Source organism: Chiloscyllium punctatum, chromosome 5 (assembly GCF_047496795.1).
Source record: "Chiloscyllium punctatum isolate Juve2018m chromosome 5, sChiPun1.3, whole genome shotgun sequence".
Classification (NCBI taxonomy): Eukaryota; Metazoa; Chordata; class Chondrichthyes; order Orectolobiformes; family Hemiscylliidae; genus Chiloscyllium; species Chiloscyllium punctatum.
Window position 1 is genome coordinate 7,509,003 of NC_092743.1, and position 22,101 is coordinate 7,531,103.

General features: G+C 45.7%; 1 protein-coding gene across 3 annotated transcripts in view; it reads right to left on the minus strand.

Annotated features, from left to right (window-relative positions):
- The window catches only part of LOC140476859 (carbohydrate sulfotransferase 9-like), a 151,920-nt gene that overhangs the window by 105,973 nt on the left and 23,846 nt on the right, over positions 1-22,101 (minus strand). The window contains exon 2 of one of the 3 annotated variants that reach the window (XM_072569729.1): positions 17,980-18,216. The exons of the other annotated variants lie outside the window; for them this stretch is intronic. The gene's annotated coding sequence lies outside the window, so the exon portion shown is untranslated. The remainder of the gene's footprint in view (positions 1-17,979; positions 18,217-22,101) is intronic. 3 annotated transcript variants of the gene reach the window in all.

A 22,101-nucleotide genomic window follows, 5' to 3' on the forward strand; every position in this document is an offset into this window, starting at 1 on the left:
GGTTGAAATTAATCAGCGTATTATTATGGTGCAGAAGGAGGCCATTCAGCCCATTGTTCATGTACCACTTCTATCCCCCAATGCCTAATCTCCTGCCTATTCCCTATATCCCTGCTCACCACTTCTATTCAAATACCCATCCAAAGCCCCTCTTGAATGCCTGATTCCACCATAAGGAGCAGGAATAGGCCATTCAGCCCCTCAAGACTGCTTTGCCATTCAACTGGATCATGACTGATTCAACTTTCCTCACATTCACTCCAGACCCAAACTACTGACTGAGTGAGTTAGTTCTCTGTCACATCACCCTTGCTTCGGTTGCATCTCATTTTAACACTCAGTGCCTTCTGGTTCTTGATCTTTTCACCAAGTTTCCTTTAATTTATTCATTCACGTGATGAAGGTGTCCCTGGCCAGGCCAGCATTTATTGTCCAGTGGGCAGGTAAGAGTCAACTACATTAGCTGTTGGTCTGGAGTCACATGTAGGCCAGACTGGGTAAGGATAGCAGCTTCCTTCCCTGAAGGACATTAGTGAACCAGATGGGGGTTTTTCCAACAATCGGCACGGTCATCGTTAGATTCTTAATTCCAGATTTTTAAAAATCGAATTCAAATTCCACCATTGGGAGTGGTGGGATTTGAACCCAGGTCCCCCAGACCAATACCTGGGTCTCTGGTTTAACAATCCAGCATTAATACCTCTAGACCATTGCCTCCCTTGAGATGCAAATGAAACCAAGGGTGATGTGAGAGTCAACATCAAGGAAAAGTGGGAACAGCTTCACCGTCAAACCCACTCCCTGATTTTGGAAACATCTATCAGATCCCCTCTCGGTCTTCTTCTGTCCAGGAAGAACAGTCCCCACCCTCTTCACTCTCACCTCATCACTGAACTGTCTCATTCTTGGAACCATCCATGAAAATGCACTCACCTGTGGCTGGGGGATCGTGGATGGGGATTGGCCGGGGGATGGTCGATGGGCATTGGCTGGGGAATGGTCGATGGGGATTGGCTGGGGGATGGTGGATGGGAATTAGCTGGGGTGGATGATGGATGGGGAATTGGCTGGGGGCGATAGTGGATGGTGATTAGCTAGGGGGATGGTGGATGGAGACTGTCTGGGAAGAAGGTGAATGGAGATTGACTACGAGGATGGTGAACGGTGATTGCCTGGGGGGATGGTGGATGGTGATTGGATGGGGGGACAGTGGATAGGGATTGACTGGGGATGGTGGTTGGAGATTGGCTGGGAGTGGAATGGTGGATGGGGACTGACTGTGGCAGAATGGTGGATGGAGATCGGCTGGGAGGATGGTAGATGGGGAAATTGTCTGGGAGGATGATGGATGGGGATTGGTTGTGAGGAATGTGGACGGGGATTGGCTAGGAGGATGGTGGATGGGGATTGTTTGGGTGGATTGGTTGGTGGGGATTGGCTGTGAGGATGGTGGATAGGGATTGGCTGGGTGATAGTGGGTGGGGATTGGCTGTGAGGATGGTGGGTGGAGATTGGCTGGGGCAAATGTGGATGGGATTGGTTATGAGGATGATGGATGGAGTTTGGCTGGGAGGATGGTGGATAGGGATTGCTTGGGGGGGTGGTGGATGGGGATTGGCTGGGTGATGGTAGGTGGGGATTGGCTGGGGGAATGGTGGAGGGGGTAACTGCCACTTTCTCACCCCACCCTGATTACATCCACACTCCACTGTCAACTAGATCAATTGATGCCTGCTGACAGCTTGGCCCTGTGCCTGCTGTTATTCCTTGAGCAGCAGGTGGAGCGTGAATTGGGGGGGGGGGGGGGGGAGAAGCTGTGAGAAACAAACTGATCCAGAATAATTTGTGTTGTTCACACTGATGGGTCCCTCATCCAAAGACATTCAGCATTTGACCAAGGGGACCAAGATCTGGAGCAGGTATGGGGTGTGGGGTTGGACCAACTCAGGACCATCCTCTCCTTTTCCTTGCTGTTGACTCTTCTACCCCTGACTCTCCTCCTGCTATCACTCACCTCTCGACTGGGAATAAATAAATGAACCTCTTGGATGGGTGCAGTGCCAACATCAACCATTGCCTCTCCATTGGCGCTGTTGTCCAATGGATCCAATGATTGGCCTCCAACACTTAGAGGATGGAAATTTTTCATTCACTTGTGGGATGTCAGCATCACAGGCCGGGCCCAGCAATTATTACCTGTCCCTAGTTGCCCCTTGAGAAGGTGGTGGTGAGCTACCTTCTTGAACCACTGCGGTCCATGTGCTGTAGGTAGACCCACAATGCCCTTAGGGAGGGAATTACAGGATTCTGACCCAGCGACACTGAAGGAACGGTGATGTATTTCCAAATCAGGATGGTGAGGGGTTTGGAGGGGAACTTGCAGGGGGTCTTGTTCCCATGCATCTGCTGGACTTGTCCTTCTAAATAGATGTGGTTGTGTGTTTGGAAGGTGCTGTCTCAGGATCTTTGGTGAATTTCTGCAGTATATCTTGTAAATAGTACACACTGCTGCTACTGATTGTTAGTGAAGGAGGGACTGCCATCCCAGTGGCCTTTTATCCTATGGAGGGTCCACCCCACTGAACCGTTAAGTCCATGATTAACTCTAAGTTCAGGAGACCTCATTTAAAAGGAATGAAGGTAAGGTCTCCTTTAAAAAGGTATCCCATACTTGTTTCAAATTTAAAATGGAACCAGTTTTTATCCTGGCTTCAGACAGCACATTCCAATAATCACACACCACTGAGCTTCCCTCTCTCACTCACTTCCCAAAACGAGAATTCCAGTCGACTCCACTGAATATAATGGCAACGTGGTGGTTCAGTGGTTAGCACTGCTGCCTCATAGCACCAGGGACCTGGATTCAATTCCAGCCTCAGGTGACTGACTGTGTGGAGTTTGCACATTCTCCCTGTGTCCGCGTGAGTTTCCTCTGGGTGCTCTGGTTTCCTCCCACAATCCAAAGATGTGAAGGTTCGGTGAATTAGTCATGCTAAATTGCCCATAGTGTTCAGGGATGTGTAGGTTAGGTGTATTAGTCAGGGCTAAATGTAGAGTAGTGGGGAGGGGAATGAGTCTGGTTGGGTTACTCTTCAGAGGGTTTTTGTGGACTTATTGGGCCAAGTGGCGTGTTTTCACACTGTAGGGATTCTAATCTAAATATCACAACGTGAGCCTGAAACAACTCATTGTTTAAGTTTAATTTGAAGATCTAAGATACCCTTTGCTTATTCTGTAACCATTACCAAGTAATTGCAGAAATTTACAACATAGATATAATGGAGTGAATGGCCTCCTATGTCAGCTCTTTGAATGAGGTGGAGAAAGTGAGGACTGCAGATGCTGGAGATCAGAGCTGAAAATGTGTTGCTGGAAAAGCGCAGCAGGTCAGGCAGCATCCAAGGAGCAGGAGAATCGACGTTTTCGGCATGAGCCCTTCTTCAGGCTCATGCCCGAAACGTCGATTCTCCTGCTCCTTTTTGAATGAGGTGTCCTCTTTGAAACTTTGGAATATTTGACCTAGTCCTCAGCTCCTCTTTCATAGCCCTGAAGGTCAGGTCTCCTTTAAAAAGGTATCCCACACTTGTTTCAAATTTAAAATGGAACCAGTTTTTATCCTGGCTTCAGACAGCACATTCTAATAATCACACACTACTGTGTAATAAAGGATTTCTCTTCAGCTTCCCTCTGTTTCTTACACCACTCATTTTACATCTGTGTCCTCTCGCCAACCCTATAGCCACTGGTTTCTCCTTACTCATTGAAATACTTAGTTATGACCAACTAGCAAGTAGCAATGACAACTGCAAGAGGCAAGGAAGCCTGAAGACTGCATTGGAGCTGCCATTGAAGGGAAATCATTGTCGAAGTCTGTTTCTTTGCTGTATGACTCTATGACTCTATAAGGAAACCCCTTTATGAGGAAGCGAGCAATTGAAGGATTATTGTTACATCAGGGTGGATCTGCTTGGGATCTGCCTCAGTTGAATTTTCCATTTAATTTGTAACTTACAGGTCGTCCCTGGGTTGTGAATGAATTGTGTTCCTGAGTTTGTTCGCAAATCAATACAATACAATACAGCACAGGAACAGGCCCTTCGGCCCACCAAGCCTGTGCCCATTCCTAATCCTTATTTAGAACCAAATAGAAATAGAAATGGGGGGAAAGTTCAGCAGGTCTGGCAGCAACTGTGAAGAGAAATCAGAGTTAACGTTTCAGGTCCCGTGAACCTTCCTCAGAACTGATTTAGACCCACTACTTATTTCCCATACGCGGCTTCTATCCCTCAGTTTGCCTCCCGCTCAAGTGTATATCAAGAAATGCCTTAAACATTGCTAACGTGTCTATATTTCCACCACCTCCACTGGCAGTGCACTCCAGGCACCCACCACCCTCTGGGTGAAAAACTTTCCCCACACCTCTCCCATAAACTTGCCCCCTCTTACCTTGAACCTGTGCCCTCTTGTAGTTGACCTTCCCACCCTGGGGAAAAAAGCCTCTGACCTACCCACCCTATCTCATAGTTTTGTAGACCTCTCTCAGGTTGCTCCTCAGCCTCCGTCTTTCCAGTGAAAACAATCCAAGTCTATCCAACCTCCCCTCATAACTAAAACTCTCCAGACCAGGCAACATCCTGGTTAACCATCTCTGCACCCTCTCCAAAACATCCACATCCTTCTGGTAGTGTGGCAATCGGAACTGCACACTATATTGCAAATATGGCCTAACGAGGGTTCTATCCAGCTGTAATCAACTTGTAGACAAGTCGGAACACAATGCAGACAATATAAAATTTGTAAGTACTGCAAATGTTCATATGTTGGATCTTTAAAGTTACACCCCTGTACAGAAATGTATTTGTAAGTTGCACATTCATTAACCTAGGGTCTGTGTAGTATATATTCAAGCGCAGTTTGACTGTTAATTCATGTTTGCCTCATGTTAATTCTGAGTGTTAGTTGATAGGATAGATTGTTTTGACTGTGGGATTGGTCTTCAAGTGTCCACTTAAAGGCTTCAATTAGTCTTGGGTGGGATGTTTGCCTTCAAAGTTTCCCTTTCTAGAATTAATTGCATCTGAGGAACCTCCACCCCACCTTGCATCTGCTCTTTGGCACCTTGGTCGCATGACCATGTTGTCACATTAAAGGTGCTATTCAAATGCAAGATGTTGTTTTGATATCGGTGTTGAGGAAAGTGGGTTTCAGCCTGACTATCCTGATGCTCACATAGACAATGCCTGGCAGGTGAAGGTCAGAGGAATCAAACAATTTTACCGTCTTGCAACGTAAAGAAACAGACAAAAATAACTTCAGCACCAGAGGACTCTTTTCTTTCTAAAAATAAGCCCCATGAAACATTGTAAACCCTTGAAGAAATTTGTCTTTCCCTCAGAAAGGAAACATGGAATTTCTATAGCACCATCAATGATTTCTGACCGCCCGCGTGCTTTGAAATGTAAAGTAGCCTTTCCGGCAGCCAACTCACACACAGCAAAATGCCACAGCTGTAGAGTGACGTACAGGAACTGACACATTTTTGTTCAGGTATCATTAATGGAGGGATTGGTATGGCCCAAGACTTCTGGGATAACATCCCTGCCTCTGTATCCAGATGATGGGCCTGTTTACCAGTCTATATATAAGGTGACAGTTCTAACAGTGCAGTACACTCCCCTCAGCCAGTAGCCCTAGAAGACTGTGCTCTCATCAGAGAGAGTTGAGAGGTACAGCATTTAATCAGAAGATCACACCATTTCAGGAATTGAACCTGCACTGTTTGGTATCAATTTGCATTGTAAATCAGGCCTCGAGCTAACTAAGCAAACCAACTCCCTCAGTGATTGTAGTTCAAGTATAGAAAAAATTGAGATTTGGGAGGTCCAAAATCAAGTTTCAGGGACGCAAGATGGCACCGGCAAGCAAGATGTTGGTTTGAAGTGTGTCCTTCAATGCCAGGAGCATCCGGAATAAGGTGGGTGAACTTGTAGCATGGGTTGGTACCTGGGACTTCGATGTGTGGCCATTTCGGAGACATAGTTACAGCAGGGACAGTAATGATTGTTGCAGGTTCCAGGACTTAGATGTTTCAGTAAGAACAGAGAAGATGGTAAAAGAGGGGGAGGTGTGGCATTGTTGGTCAAGGACAGTATTACAGTTGCAGAAAGGATGTTTGGGGACTCGTCAACTGAGGTAATATGGGCTGAAGTTAGAAACAGGAAAGGAGAGGTCACCCTGTTGGGAGTTTTCTATAGGCCTCCGAATAGTTCCAGAGATGTAGAGGAAAGGATAGCAAAGATGATTCTCGATAGGAGTGAGAGAGACAGGGTAGTTGACATGGGGGACTTCAACTTTCCAAATATTGACTGGGAACACTATAGTACGAGTACTATAGATGGGTCAGTTTTTGTCCAGTGTGTGCAGGAGGGCTTCCTGACACAGTATGTAGACAGGCCAACAAGGGGCAAAGCCACATTAGATTTGGTTCTGGTTAATGAGCCCAGCCAGGTGTTAGACTTGGAAGTACGTGAGCACTTTGGTGATAGCAATCACAATTCTGTTATGTTTACTTTAGTGATAGAAAGGGATAGGTGTATACCACTGGGGAAGAGTTACAGCTGGGGGAAAGGCAATTACGATGCGATTAGGCAAGATTTTGGAAGCATAGGATGGGGAAGGAAACTGCAGGAGATGGGCACATTAGAAATGTGGATTTTATTTAAGGAAAAGCTCCTGTGTGTCCTAGATAAGTATATACCTGTCAGGCAGGGAGGAAGCTGTAGAGCGCGGGAGCCGTGGTTTACAAAGGAAGTGGAATCTCTGGTCAAGAGGAAGAAGAAGGCTTATGTTAGGATGAGATGTGAAGACTCAGTTAGGGTGCTTGAGGGTTACAAGGTAGCCAGGAAAGAGCTAAAAAGAGAGCTCAAAAGAGCCAGGAGGAGATATGAGAGGTTGTTGGCGGATAGGATCAGGGTAAACCCTAAGGCTTTCTATAGGTATTTAAGGAATAAAAGAATGACGAGAGTAAGATTAGGGTCAATCAAGGATAGTAGTGGGAAGTTGTGTGTGGAGTCAGAGGAGATAGGGGAAGCACTAAATGAATATTTTTCAGCAGTATTCACTCTAGAAAATGACAATGTTGTCGAGGAGATTACTGAGATACAGGCTACTAGACTAGGTGGGATTGAGGTTCACAAGGAAGAGGTATTAGAAATCCTGCAGAGTGTGAAAATAGACAAGTCCCCTGGGCTGGATTTGTCCTAGGATCCTCTGGGAAGCCAGGGAGGAGATTGCCGAGCCTTTGGCATTGATCTTTAAATTGTCATTGTCTACTGGAATAGTGCCAGAAGACTGGAGGATAGCAAATGTGGTTCCCCTGTTGAAGAAGGGGAGAAGATACAATCCTGGTAATTACAGACCAGTGAGCCTTACTTCAGTTGTTGGTAAAGTGTTGGAAAAGGTTATAAGAGATAGGATTTATAATCATCTAGAAAAGAATAATTTGATTAGGGATAGTCAGCACAGTTTTGTGAAGGATAGGTCGTGCTTCATAAACCTTATTGAGTTCTTTGAGAAGGTGACCAAACAGGTAGATGAGAGTAAACCGGTTGATGTGGTGTATATAGATTTCAGCAAGGTGTTCAATAAGGTTCCCCACAGTAGGCTATTGTACAGAATGCGGAGGAATGGGATTGTGGGAGATATAACAGTTTGGGTCAGTAATTGGCTTGCTGAAAGAAGACAGAGAATGGGAAATGTTCATCCTGGAGTCCAGTTACTAGCGGTGTACCGCAAGGGTCGGTGTTGGGTCCACTGCTGTTCGTCATTTTTATAAACGACCCGGATGAGGGCGTAGAAGGGTGGGTTAGTAAATTTGCAGACGACACCTAAGGTCGCTGGAGTTGTGGATTGTGATGAAGGATGTTGTAGGTTACAGAGAGACATAGATAAGCTGCAGAGCTGGGCTGAGAGGTGGCAAATGGAGTGTAATGCGGACAAGTGTGAGGTGATTCACTTTGGTCGGAGTAACCGGAATGCAAAGTACTGGGCTATTGGTAAGATTCTTGGTAGAGTAGATGAGCAGAGAGATCTCGGTGTCCAGGTACACAGATCCTTGAAAGTTGCCACCAGGTTGATAGGGTTGTTAAGAAGGCATACAGTGTTTTAACTTTTATTAATAGAGGGATCGAGTTCCGGAACCATGAGGTTATGCTACAGCTGTACAAAACTCTAGTGTGGCCACACTTGGAGTATTGTGTACAGTTCTGGTCACCGCATTATAAGAAGGATGTGGAAGCTTTGGAAAGGGTGCAGAGGAGATTTACTAGGATGTTGCCTGGTCTGGAGGCAAGGTCTTACGAGGAAAGGCTGAGGGACTTGAGGCTGTTTTCGTTGGAGAGAAGAAGGTTGAGAGGAGACTTAATAGAGACATATAAGATAATCAGAGGGTGAGATAGGGCGGACAGGGAGAGCCTTTTTCCAAGAATGGGGACGGCACAAGGGGGCATAGCTTTAAATTGAGGGGTGATAGATATAGGACAGATGTCAGAGGTAGTTTCTTTACTCAGAGAGTAGTAAGGGTACGGAATGCTTTGCCTGCAACGGTAGTAGATTCGCTAACTTTAAGTACATTTAAATCGTCATTGGACAAGCATATGGACATACATGGAATAGTGTAGGTTAGATGGGCTTCAGATTGGTATGACAGATCGGAACAACATCGAGGGCCGAAGGGCCTGTACTGCGCTGTAATGTTCTATGTTCTATATTCTATGTTCTATGACGGCATGTAGAAATTGCAAATTTTGTGACAACCGTACAGGGCGTTGGTAATACAGTGTGCAATTTCAGATTCCTCACTCAAAAAGGGATTTTTAAAAATTCATTCACAGGATGAGGGTGTCTCTGGCTAGCCCAGCTTTAATTGCCCGTCCCTAATTGTCCAAGGGCAGTTATGAATCAACTACATTGTTGTGAGTCTGGTGTCACATATGGGTCAGACCAAGTAAGGTTGGCAAATAACCTTCCGTAAACAACATTAGTGAACCAGATGGGTTTTCACAACAGTCCAGAATGGGATCATCAGACTCTTACTTCCAGATTTTTTTTATTATTAATTCAAGTTCCACCATCTACCATAGGGGATTTGAACCTAGCATGTTACCTGGTTCTCTGCAATAGCAATCCCGCAATAATACCACTATGCCATAGTTGCATTGTAAGCAGTCTAGAGAAGGTTCGCCTGGCTGATTTCAGGGATGAAGTGTTTCTGTCATGAGGAGAGGTTGACCAGATTGGGCCTGTGCTCACTGGAGTTTACAAGAATGACAGGTGGCCTTATTGAAACTTCTCAGTCTCTGAGGGGGTAGGTGTTGAGAGGATGTTTCCCTTCCTGTGGAAGTCTAGAACGAGGGCAATCAGTTCCAAAATGAGACTCTCTCCCATTTAAGACAGACCTGTTAGTCTGTGGAATTCTCTTCCCCAGAATGAAGCAACTGTGTCATCGAGAATGGGCTGTCCCCAGATTACAAACAGAGTGTATGTACAAATTACATGCACTCCTGAGTATGTCCGTAAGACGATTTGTAGGCAAGTTAGATCACAATACAGTGCAATATCAAAGATTGAGTCGTAGGTCTGAGAGAATGTTCACATGTAGGGTTCTTAAAATGAATATGGGATCTGGATCATATGTTTGTAAGTTGGATATTTGTAAATCAGGGGACTGCCTGCAGGTTCAAGGCTGAGTTTGACAGATGTTTTGATTGACAAGAGAACCAAGGACTGTGTAGGAGTCAAAAGGGGATGCAGGTGGAAACAGGAAAGAGGAGCTCAGGTCACTTCAGATCCATCCTGATTTTACTGAATGGTGGAACAGCCTCGATAAGCCAAATGGTCTACAAAAAACAAAGAAAATTTACAGCACAGGAACAGGCCCTTCAGCCCTCCTAGCCTGAGCTGATCCAAATGTACTGTCTAAACCTGTGGCCCAATTCCTAACCATCTGTATCCCTCTGCTCCCCACCTAATCATGCATCTGTCTAGGTACATCTTAAATGAATCTACCGTGCCTGCGTCTACTACCTCTGCTGGCAACGCGTTCCAGATGCCTACCACCCTCTGTGTGAAGTACTTGCCACGTGTATCCCCCTTAAACTTTTCACTCCGCACCTTGAAAGCGTGACTTCTCGTTATTGAATCCTTCACCCTGGGAAAAAGCTTATCTCTATCCACCCTGTCCATACCCTTCATGATTTTGTAAACCTCAATCAGGTCCCCCCTCAATCCACTTTTTTCTAATGAAAATAATCCTAACCTACTCAACCTCTCTTCATAGCTAGCACCTTCCATACTAGGCAACATCCTCGTAAACCTTCTCTGCACCCTCTCCAAAGCGTTGAGATCCTTTTGGTAATGTGGCGACCAGAACTGTACACAGTATTGTAAATGCGGCCGAACCAATGTCTTGTACAATTTTAATATGACCTGCCAACCCTTATACTCAATCCCCATCCAATGAAGGCAAGCATACCATATGCCTTCTTGACCACTCTATCGACCTGAGCAGCCACCTTCAGGGTACAATGGACCTGTACTCCCAGATCTCTCTGCTCATCAACTTTTCCAAAGGCTCTTCCGTTTACAGAATAGTTCGCTCTAGAATTAGACTTCCCAAAATGCATCACCTCACATTTGACTGGATTGAACTCCATCTGCCATTTCTCTGCCCAACTCTCCAGTCTATCTATGTTCTCCTATATTCTTTGACAGTCCCCTATGCTTTCTGCTACTCCACCAATCTTTGTGTCACCTGCAAACTTGCTGATCATACCAACAGTGCCCTCTTTCAGATTATTTACGCATATTACAAACAACAGTGGCCCCAGCACTGACCCCTGTGGAACATCACTGGTCACCTTTCTCCATTTTGAGAAACTCCCTTCAACTACTACTCTCTGTCTCCTGTTGCTCAACCAGTTCTTTATCCACCTAGCTAGAACACCCTGCACACCATATGACTTCACTTTCTCCATTAGTTTCCCATGGGGAACCTTATCAAATGCCTTACTAAAGTCCATGTATATGACATCTACAGCCCTTCCTTCATCTATCAACTTGGTCACTTCCTCAAAGAACTCTATTAAGTTGGTAAGGCACAATCTCCCCCACACAAAACCATGTTGCCTACCACTGAATAGCCTTTCCTTTCCAAATATAAATAGATTTTATCCCTCAGTACCTTCTCCAGGAACTTTCCCACCACTGATGTTAGGCTCACTGATCTGTAGTTACCTGGAATATCCCTTCTTGTACAGGGAGACAACATGAGCAACCCTCCAGTCCCCCAGCACCTCACCTGTGTTTAAGGATGCCACAAAGATATCTGTGGGGGCCCCAGCTATTTCTTCTTTCGCCTCCCTCATCAACCTGGGATAGATCCCATCTGGTCCTGGGGATTTGTCAACCTTAATAACCTCTAGCCTACCCAACACATCTTCCCTACTTATGCCAACGTGATGCAGAGTAATCAAACTTCTATCTCTATAATCTCGACATTCATCATGTCCCTCTCCTCAGTGAACACTGATGCAAAGTAACCATTCAGAATCTCACCCATTCTCTCAGGTTTGACACACAGCCTTCTTTCCTTATCCTTTAGTGGACCAACCCTTTCTCTAGTTACCCACTTGCTTCTTATTTATGTATAAAAGGCTTTGGGATTCTCCTTAATTCTGCTCACTTTAGCTATTTCATGACCCCTTTTAGCCCACTTGATTCCTCGTTTAAGACTGGTCCTACTCTTCCGATATTCCTCCAGGGCCCGTTCTGTTCTTAGCTGACTAGACATTACGTACACTTCCCTTTTCCTCTTGGCTAGTCGCACGATTTCTCCTGTCATCCACAGGTCATGAATCTTGCCTTTCCTCTCCCTTGTTTTCAAAGGGACATGCCTATCCTGTACTATCTTTAACCTATATTTGAAAGCCTCCCACACATCAAATGTGGCCTTCCCTTCAAATAGCTGTGTCCAATCCACATTTCCCAGCTCCTGCCTAATTTTGATATAATTGGCCTTGGCCCAGTTTAGTACTCTCCCCTTAGGACCACTCTCATCTTTGTCTACAAGTATTCCAAAGCTTACAGAATTGTGGTCACTATTCCCAAAGAAATCTCCCACCGTAACTTCTACCACCTGGCCTGGCGCATTCCCCAATACCAGGTCCAATATGGCCCCTTCCCTGGTCGGACTATTGACGTACTGCTCTAGAAAACTCTCCTGGATGTTTCTTACTAATTCTACTCCATCCAGACCTCTGACACAACGTGTATCCCAGTCAATGTCAGGAAAATTAAAATCTCCCATCACCACCATGCTTTTATTTATGATTTGGAGATGCCGGTGTTGGACTGGGGTGTACAAAGTTAAAAGTCACACAATACCAGGTTATAGTCCACTGATGAAGGAGCGTCGCTCCGAAAGCTATTGCTTCCAACTAAACCTGTTGGACTATAACCTGGTGTTGTGTGATTTTATACTTTTATTTGTTATATTCCACTGTTTCTGGAATGGGACTCAAAAGGGACACTCGATGATAACCCCCTGAACCACGGCTGACCCATCCTGTGGGATGTCTCTCACAGGTCTGGGATCCTGTAGCTTAATAAGGCCCTTCTTCAGGAGGGCTCATGCCTGAAACATTGATTCTCCTGCTCCTTGGATGCTGCCTGACCTGCTGCGCTTTTCCAGCAACACATTTTCAGCTCTGATCTCCAGCATCTGCAGTCCTCACTTTCTCTGGGATGAGGAATAGGTTAGTGGAGGTTTAGAGTGGGGTGGGGGGGAGGTGGTGGAGAGGATGGTGTGCATGAATTTCCAAAGCTTTGTTTGTGGCCTCCATTACAGAGGCTGCACTTCACTGGTGAGCAGCTTCTGTCAGTGGTTGGAAAGGGACACAATGGGTCCATTGTCGGCAGAAGAATGCAATCTTCCACTCAGACAGCCAGGCTCAGAGAGAGAGAGAGAGAGAGAGAAAAACACACAAATCAAAAAGTAGAGCGTGGTTTCAATATCGGGAGTCTTGCTGAGGAAAGAGGTGGAGGTTGGGCGGGAGAGAAATTAAACAATGCCGTGACTGTGTGTCGCCTCCGTTTGTAATACAAAACCTCCGCAAGACGAAAGATCTGCCCAAGTCTTGTTTTTGTTCGAATGCACACTCCAGTCTGAGGTCAAAAGAAAATGCACTTTCAATAAATCTGGCGACCAACTATCAGCATTTATCAGCAGGCAATGACAACATTTGTATAGAACCCTAATTTGTACATGAAGTACAGCAATTCAGTAGCGAGTTCGGATAGAAGATTCAACAGTGGGTGAAATGAACAATAGCTCAACAAGATGCTTTGCAGAAATTCACCAAAGATCTTCAGACAGCATCTTCCAAACCCACAACCACTTCTATCCAGAAGGATACATGGGACCACCACCCCCTGCAAGTTCCCCTCCAAGCCCCTCACCATCCTGACTTGGAAATATTCATGGCCTTTGGAGGATGATGCCGAGGGTCAGCCATTGTTTAGATTAGATTAGATTAGATTACTTACAGTGCGGAAACAGGCCCTTCAGCCCAACAAGTCCACACCGACACGGAACCCATCCAGACCCATTCCCCTACATTTACCCCTTCACCTAACACCACGGGCAATTTAGCATGGCCAATTCACCTAATGTGCACATTTTTGGACTTTGGGAGGAATCAAGAGCACCCGGAGGAAACCCACGCAGACACGGGGAGATTGTGCAAACTCCACATATTGAACCCGGGTCTCTGGGGCTGTGAGGCAGCAGTGCTAACCACTGTGCCACTGTGCTGGCCCGAATGAGAGACAGGTGGGGGTTACTGCTTGACCCTTGATGGAGTAATATTGCACGATCTGGAAGAGAAGCCCATTGAAGGTGGTACTCTGAATACAATGAAATGAATATGAACAGAACCAGAGGAGTACAGTGCCCCCAGGCTGAAGCACAAATGGGGTGGGAGGAGGACGGTGGGGTCACTGTATGAATGAGGGGGAGGGAAGGTTTACACTCATAAAGGATGTCATATGAGACAATGGGAGTGTCCATATCCCTGAACTAGTAATCCAACAGTGGGGATGTGGGATCAAATCACTTGACAAGCTCGAGGAACTTAAGATCAATTCACAAAACTGTAAACTCAGTCCTTCTTGTGGTACTGTCCCTACCCCTGGACGAGAAAGACTGGGTTTAAGCCCAGAGGTGTGTAATAACATCTCTGAACAGAATAATAGATGGAATAAAAAAAATTAAAACTGAGAAATAGTTCAACAGTGATCATTGAGCCATTGTCAACTGTCAGAAAAGCCCATCTGGTTCATTAATGTCCTCTAGGGAAGGAAATCTGCCTTCCTTACCTCGCCTGACCTACATGTGACTCCAGACCCACAGCAATGTGGTTGGATCCTATTTCCCCAGTCTTGAATATACTTAATGCCCCAGTCTTGACAGTCCTCTGAGGTAAAGAATTCCACAGGTTCACTCCCCTCTGAGAGAAGACATTCCTCCTCATCTCTGTCTTAAATGGGTGATCCTTTATCCTGTTATAATGCCTTTAGGTCTTAGACTCTCCCACAGGGGAGAAAAGGAAGGAAAGTGAAGTTGAGGATCATCAGATCAGCTGTGATCTCATTGAATGGTGGGACAGCCCTAATGGGCTGAATGGCCTACTTCCTGTGTCTTATAGCTTAATGGCAGGAGATATTTGTAGCTTTTACAGGCCTGAACAATTTAGAGATTATGAAAGAATTGCATGTGTAGGGACTGAGTGTAGTACAGTCTGAAGTGAACACAGATTCACTGACAATGTTAACCAATCAGCACTCTCCCCTGATACTGTAGAAATTATGCCTTCCTGTTGCTTTGGTATTTCTTGTGAATTGTCCAGTGTTTTTCTTTCAACAACACTGAAGTTGGGTATGACCAAATGATGATGATCCACTCTTGACTTGACGTGGCTATTGGACTCCTGCTTTTACTCTAGTTGTTAAGATGTGACAGGAAGCTTTGACAAAAGCCTATATTTAGTGCAGGGGAGCTAGATGGGCTGAATGGCTGATTCTTGTTTCTAGTCTGGTGAGAGATGTTTTAAAACAAGAATCACTTCAGTTGATTTGTGTCTTTAACTAGAATGCAGCAAGGTTTTCTGTGTCTCTGGAGTCCTCTTTTAAAATGAATACAATGCTGTTTGAAACGTAGAATTATAAACAAAATGGAGCAGGAGTAGGCCATTCGTCCCTTCGAGTCTGCTCTGCCAATCAATACGATATGGCTGATCATCGTGCTCAATATCCCTAAACCCTCCCACCATTATGGGCGGCACAGTGGCTCAATGGTTAGTACTGTAGCCTCACAGCACCTAGGACCCGGGTTCAATGCTAGCCTGTCTATATGGAGTTCACATTCTCCCTGTGTCTGTGTGGGTTTCCTCCGGGTGCTCCGGTTTCCTCCCACAGTCCAAAGATGCGCAGGTTAGGTGAATTGGCCACGCTCAATTGCCTATAGCGTTAGGTACATTAGTCAGAGGGAAATGGGCCTGGGTGGTAGTGAATTCCACAGGCTCCCCACTCTCTGGGTGAAGACATTTCTCCTCATCTCAATCCTAAATGGTTTACCTCACATCCTTAAATTATGACGTCTGGTTCTGAACACCTCCAACCCACCATCGGGAACATCCATCCTGCAGGTGTCAGTGGTGGGGGGGGGGGGGGGGGGGGGTGAGAATTGTCTGTTTAATGTCTCATTTGAGAGATGATACCTGCACACCATGCATCTTTCCCTCAGTGACGTACACAGCAGAGACACAGCTCTGAGAGTGGGCTGACACTACATCACTATTGAGGCCCAGGCAAAGACAGCTCCACTTACAGAGTTATGAAACTTTTAATCCATCTGACACTTTTTCCACAGCCTTGAACTGCCCCAGCCTGTCTGGAATTCCGATGCAAGCCGAGATAGTATGTGAAATGACATGGGCCCAAATTCCAAACTGCATGCAGGATTTTTGTTTTGCATTCATTCACGGGATGTGAACATTGCCAACAAGGTCAGCATGTGTTACCTGCCCCTAATTGCCCTTGAATCGAGAGCCTTGCTTCGCCACTTCAGAGGTTACAAGTTAATCCGAGTGCTGTGGGTCTGAAGTCACATGTAGGCCAGACTGGTATGTACATCAGATTTCCCTCCCCAAAGGGCATCATATATTAAACAAGGCAGGAACAGGAGTAGCATGCTCAGTAGGATCGTGGTTGATTGGAATATTCCACATTCCCAGCCACTCCATTTAGTCACAGAGTCATAGAGATGTACAGCATGGAAACAGACCTTTGGACAAACCCGTCCATGCCGACCAGATATCCCAACCTTATCTAGTCCCATTTGCAAGGACCCGGCCCATTTCCCACTCAATCCTTCCTATTCATTTACCCATCCTGATGCCTTTGAAATGTTGCAACTGTACTAGCCTCCAGCTTACTTAACAAAAAAACTATCACTCCCTGACAAAAAAAAAATTCAAGGATTCTGCTTCCACCACCTTCGGAGGAAATTCCTCAGCGAGAAAATTATTCTCCTAATCAATAGATAGCCCCTGATTTTCAAACAGTGATAACTAGATTCTCTCACAAGACGAAATATCATCGGTACATCCACCCTGTCAGATCTCCTCAGGATGTTATATATTTCAGTGGGTCATGAAAAAGTCAAAGCAAAGAAAATCATAGCAGGAGTAGGCCATTCAGCACATCCAGCCTGCTCTGTCATTCAGGATGATCATTCGCTCTCTCAATGCCAAATTTCTGCTTACGCACCATTCCCCTCAATGTCTTTAAAATCTAAAAAAATTACCCATCCTTTCCCTGAATATTACTCAGTGACTTGGCCTCCCCAGCTTCCTGTGGTAGAGAATCCCACAGATTCCCTCCCCTCTCAATGAAGAAATGTTGCCCCCCTCTCGTTCTGAAATGGTACTCCCTATCTTGAGACTGTGTCCCACGGGACTAGACTTCCCTGCCAGGGGGGAACACCCTCCGTTGTATCTAGTCTGTCAAGCCCTGTTAGAATTTTAAATGTTTCAATCCGATCCCCCTCTCATCCTTTTATACTCTAGCAAATACAGGGCCCCGTCAAACCACCCACTCCTCATGGGACAGCTCTGCCATCCCAGGATCAGCCGAGTGACCCTCCGCTGCACTCCCTCTGTGGCAAGTGTATCCTTCCTCAGGTAGGGAGACCAAAACTATACACACTACTCCAGGTGTGGTCTCACCAGGGTCATGTATAACTGCACTAAGACATTCCTACGTCTGATCTCAAATCCTCTTGCAACAAAGGCCATTAAACCATATGCTGATAGGTCCAGAAAGGATGATCACAACAATCGATGACAGCTTCATGATTACTATCACTGAGATGAGTTTTTGATTCCGGATTAAATAATCTGCTACGGTGGGAGTTCAGCCCATATCCCCAGAGCATTAGCTCTGGATTCAAAGCAAAGTGACGTTATCGCTAAGCCACCATCTCTCCTTAGACATGCCTAGTCATAGTGTCATAGAGCCATTGAGCATAGAAACAGACCCTTCAGTCCAACACGTCCACACCAACCATGTTCCTAAACTAAACTAGTCCCACCTGCCTGTATTTGGCTCATGTCCTTCCAAATCTTTCCTGTTCATGCACTTAGCCAGATGTCTTTTAAAGATTGTAACTGTCCCCACATCCACCACTTCCCTGGTAGCTCATTCCACACTCAAAGCACTCTGTTAAAAAAAATTGTCTCTTAGTTCCTTTTTAAGTAATTCTCCTCTCGCCTTAAAAATATGTCCCCTTGGTTTGAACTCCCCCACCCTGGGGAAAAGGCTCTTGACATTCACCTTATCCGTGTCCCTCATGGTTTTACAGACCTGTATAACGTCAACCTCTTACATTCCGGTGAAAAAATTCCCAGCCTTTTCAGTCGATTTCTTCACAGTTTCAGTTTTTTAAGAACAAAATCATGAGGCAAAATGAGGTCATATGATCTCCAAAGGTTTAGGTTCATCTGATCGCGAGGCTGCCACATTTTTTGGGACCAACTTTGGAAAAGAATCGGAAGATGGACATTGGCTGCTAGGAATACCCAGTCTTGTAATTCAGACAATCTGTGAAGCACAGAAATCCAAATCATTAATTAATGTGACAAATGTCAAGGGTCACTGTGGAATCCCTGGCCTTTATTCCGTCGCTGTTTGTGGGAGGTTACTGAGCAGTCCCTTTGACTAAATTATAACTGTGGCTCAGCCTGGAAAAGTACTCGACACACAGAGGGGTAATGATCCTGGGACTCACTGCCACGTGGAAGAGAAGCTCATGGATGGTATCAAAGGGAATTGGGTGGATACATCAAGTCACATAAGCATACAGACAGAGAGGCCCTTCGGTCCATCGAGTCACACTTGCTAGGAGATACGCTGCTGTCTGCACTAATCCCACTTCCCAACATAAGCTCAAATTTTATGACATTTCAAGTGCTCATCCAAATACTTTGTAAAGGTGGTGAGGTTTCCTGCCTCAACTGCTCCCCACCCCCCGCCCCGGAAGACCATTCCAGACTCCCACAGCCCTCTGAGTGATAAATCATTTGCTCAAACCCCTTCAAATCTCCCTGCTTTTTACTTTGCAACAGTGCCTCTTCATTTTAGACCCTTCCACTCAGGGGACCAGCTGTTTCCCACCCACCCTGCCAGTGCCTCTCTTAGTCTTACACCCCTCTATCAAGTTCCCCCACCAGCCTCCTCTGCTCCAAAGAAAACAACCCAAGCTTATCCAGCCTCTCTCCATTGCTGAAACCATCCTTGTCCATTATTCCCTGGTCATTGATTTCGACCAGGAGAGGGTGAGGACTGCAGATGCTGGAGATCAGAGTCGAGAGTGTGGTGCTGGAAAAGCACAGCTGGTCAGGCAGCATCCGAGGAGCAGGAGAATCGACATTTCGGGCAAAAGCCCTTCATCAGAAATGATTTCTGTCAGTCTCTGTCTGAAAACCAGACAGCTTTGTGCACTTTTAAGATCTTACTTTGCGACAATACCTGGAATTGCAGGGAATGATTTGCAGTGTGCTGTCTCAGTGAGGGGCGACACCATTAGGAATGGGCGATAGGTTTTAGTCTGGTCTGTAACAACCTCCCCCCGCCACCCCCCCAACAGCCAAGAATCAAAACATGCGCATAGGTGCAAGTCACACTTTGGAAAACACCCTGCAAATTAAGTTGGGAGGCAAACTGTTTCTTTTGTAGTCCTTACAGATGGGCGGCACGGTGGCACAGTGGTTAACACTGCTGCCTCACAGCGCCAGAGACCCGGGTTCAATTCCCACCTCAGGCGACTGTCTGTGTGGAGTTTGCACGTTCTCCCCGTGTCTGCGTGGGTTTCCTCCCACAGTCCAAAAATGTGCAGGTCAGGTGAATTGGCCGTGCTAAATTGCCCGTAGTGTTAGATGTGGGGGAATGTATCTGGGTGGGTTGCTCTTCGGAGGGTCGGTGTGGGCTTGTTGGGCTGAAGGGCCTGCTTCCACACTGTAAGTAATCTAAAAAACAAAACTCTGCTGAGTTTCGTTAAATCAGGAAAACATAAAGACCCATCTCTGGAATGGGGATTCAGTAAAAGATAACGTGTAAACAAAGCAATGTCAGCTGGACAGCTTCAATTCAGGAAAACTGACCGTGATTAAAGCAGGGTAACCGAGGAGAACACTGATAAAAGAAACAGCCAACAGTCCTTAAAGGAAACATATAAATTGGCCTTAAGTGCACTGGACAGTGCCCAGTCATTGTTCTCAACAACTGATGCTTGACCGAGGATTGAAATGTCAACTACATTTTCCCACCCCGGGGCTATTTTTCTTCCCAAAGAAAGAAGTAAATACAATAATTTCATCTTAAGTTCTTTACACAAGCCCAGAATGAAGCTAGATTACTTTCAAATGCGCTGCCTGACAGGAAGGTGGAAGCAGCTTTGACAACAGTTTCCGACAGGGAATTGGATCAACGCTTGAAGACAGAACAATTTGCAAGGCGACAGGGAACGTGCGGGGAAGTGGGATTAATTGGATGGCGTATTCAAAGAGCTGAAACAGACACACTGGGCCGAATGGCTGTTCTCAAAATCGCTGGAGATTGAGTCCCACTGTTCTTGGATTGTCACGAATGGGAAAAAGATTTAATCAAACTATCTCAATTCCACAATTTACCTGATTGCGAACCCAAGTGAAAAGAAAACTCTCACTGGGGTTCCGGACTTAACAAGAAAACAACAATTTATTTATTAACCAATGGCAGAAAAAAGACATGATATCCTAGTAATAGAAGCCATTTGGCCCGGCAAGCCTGCTCAGCTATTCATTAAGATCATGACTGATCTAAAAATCACACAACACCAGGTTATAGTCCAACAGGTTTAATTGGAAGCACACTAGCTTTTGGAGCGACGCTCCTTCATCAGGTGACTAACACCTGATGAAGGAGCGTCGCTCCAAAAGCTAGTGTGCTTCCAATTAAACCTGTTGGACTATAACCTGGTGTTGTGTGATGTTTAACTTTGTACACCCCAGTCCAACACCGGCATCTCCAAATCATGACTGATCTATCCATTGATCAGCTCCTCCTACCTGCATTATCCCCACCACCCTTGATTCCCCTATACAACATAGAACAATATAGCGCAGAACAGGCCCTTCAGCCCTCGATGTTGCGCCGACCTGTGAACTATTCTCAGCTCGTCCCCCTACACTATCCCAAAATCATCCATGTGCTCATTCAAGGATTGTTTAAATCTCCCTAATGAGGCTGAGTTAACTACATTGGCAGGTAGGGCATTCCACGCCCTTAACACTCTCTGCGTAAAGAACCTGCCTCTGACATCTGTCTTAAATCTATCACCCCTCAATCTGTAGTTATGTCCCCTCGTACAAGCTGACATCATCATCCTCGGAAAAAGTCATTCACTGTCTACCCTATCTAATCCTCTGATCATCTTGTATGTCTCCATCAAATCCCCCCTTAGCCTTCTTCTTTCCAATGAGAAAGACCCAACTCTCTCAGCCTTTCCTCATAAGACCTTCCCTCCAGACCAGGGAACATCCCGGTAAATTTCCTCTGCACCTTTTCCAATGCTTCCACATCCTTCCTGTAATGGGGCGACCAGAACTGTACACAATATTCCAAGTATAATAACCATGCATATAACTATCCAACTGTGTCTTGAATATATTTAATGAAGCTGCCTCTACTCCTTCCTTGGGCAGAGAATTCCATAGATTCAGTACTCTCTGGGAAAAGCAGTTCCTCCTCATCGCTGTCCTAAGTCCACTCCCCTAATCTTGAGGCTATGTCCCCTCATCCTAGTCTTACCCACTAGCAGAAACATCTTGCCTGCCTCCATCTTATCTATCCCTTTCATAATTTTATATGTTTCTATAAGATCCCCTCTCATTTTTCTGAATTCTGTCCCAAGTGGCTCAACCTCTCCTCATAGGGTAACCCCCTCATCTCCGGAACCAACCTGATGAACCTCCTCTATACCACCTCCAAAACCAGTATACCCTTCCTCAGGTAAGCAGACCAGAACTGTGCACAATACTCCAGGTGCGGCCTCACCAACTCCTTGTATAATTGCAGCAGAATGTCCTTGCTCTTAAATTCAATCCCTCCAGCAATGAAAACCAATATTCCGCTTGCCTTCCTGATTACCTGTTGCACCTGCAAATCAACTTTTAACGATTCACGTATGAGCACTCCTAAATCCCTCTGCACATCATCATGCTGCAAACTTTCATCATTTAAATAATACTCTGACCGACTATTTTTACTTCCAAACTGGATAGCCTCACATTTATCAACGTTGTACTCCATCCACCAGACCCTTGCCCACTCACTCACTCAACCTATCTAAACGTTTCTGCAGACCCTCCACACCCTCTGCACAGTTTGCCTTTCCACTCAATTTAGTGTCATCAGTAAACATGGATACATTACACTGGGTCTCCTTTT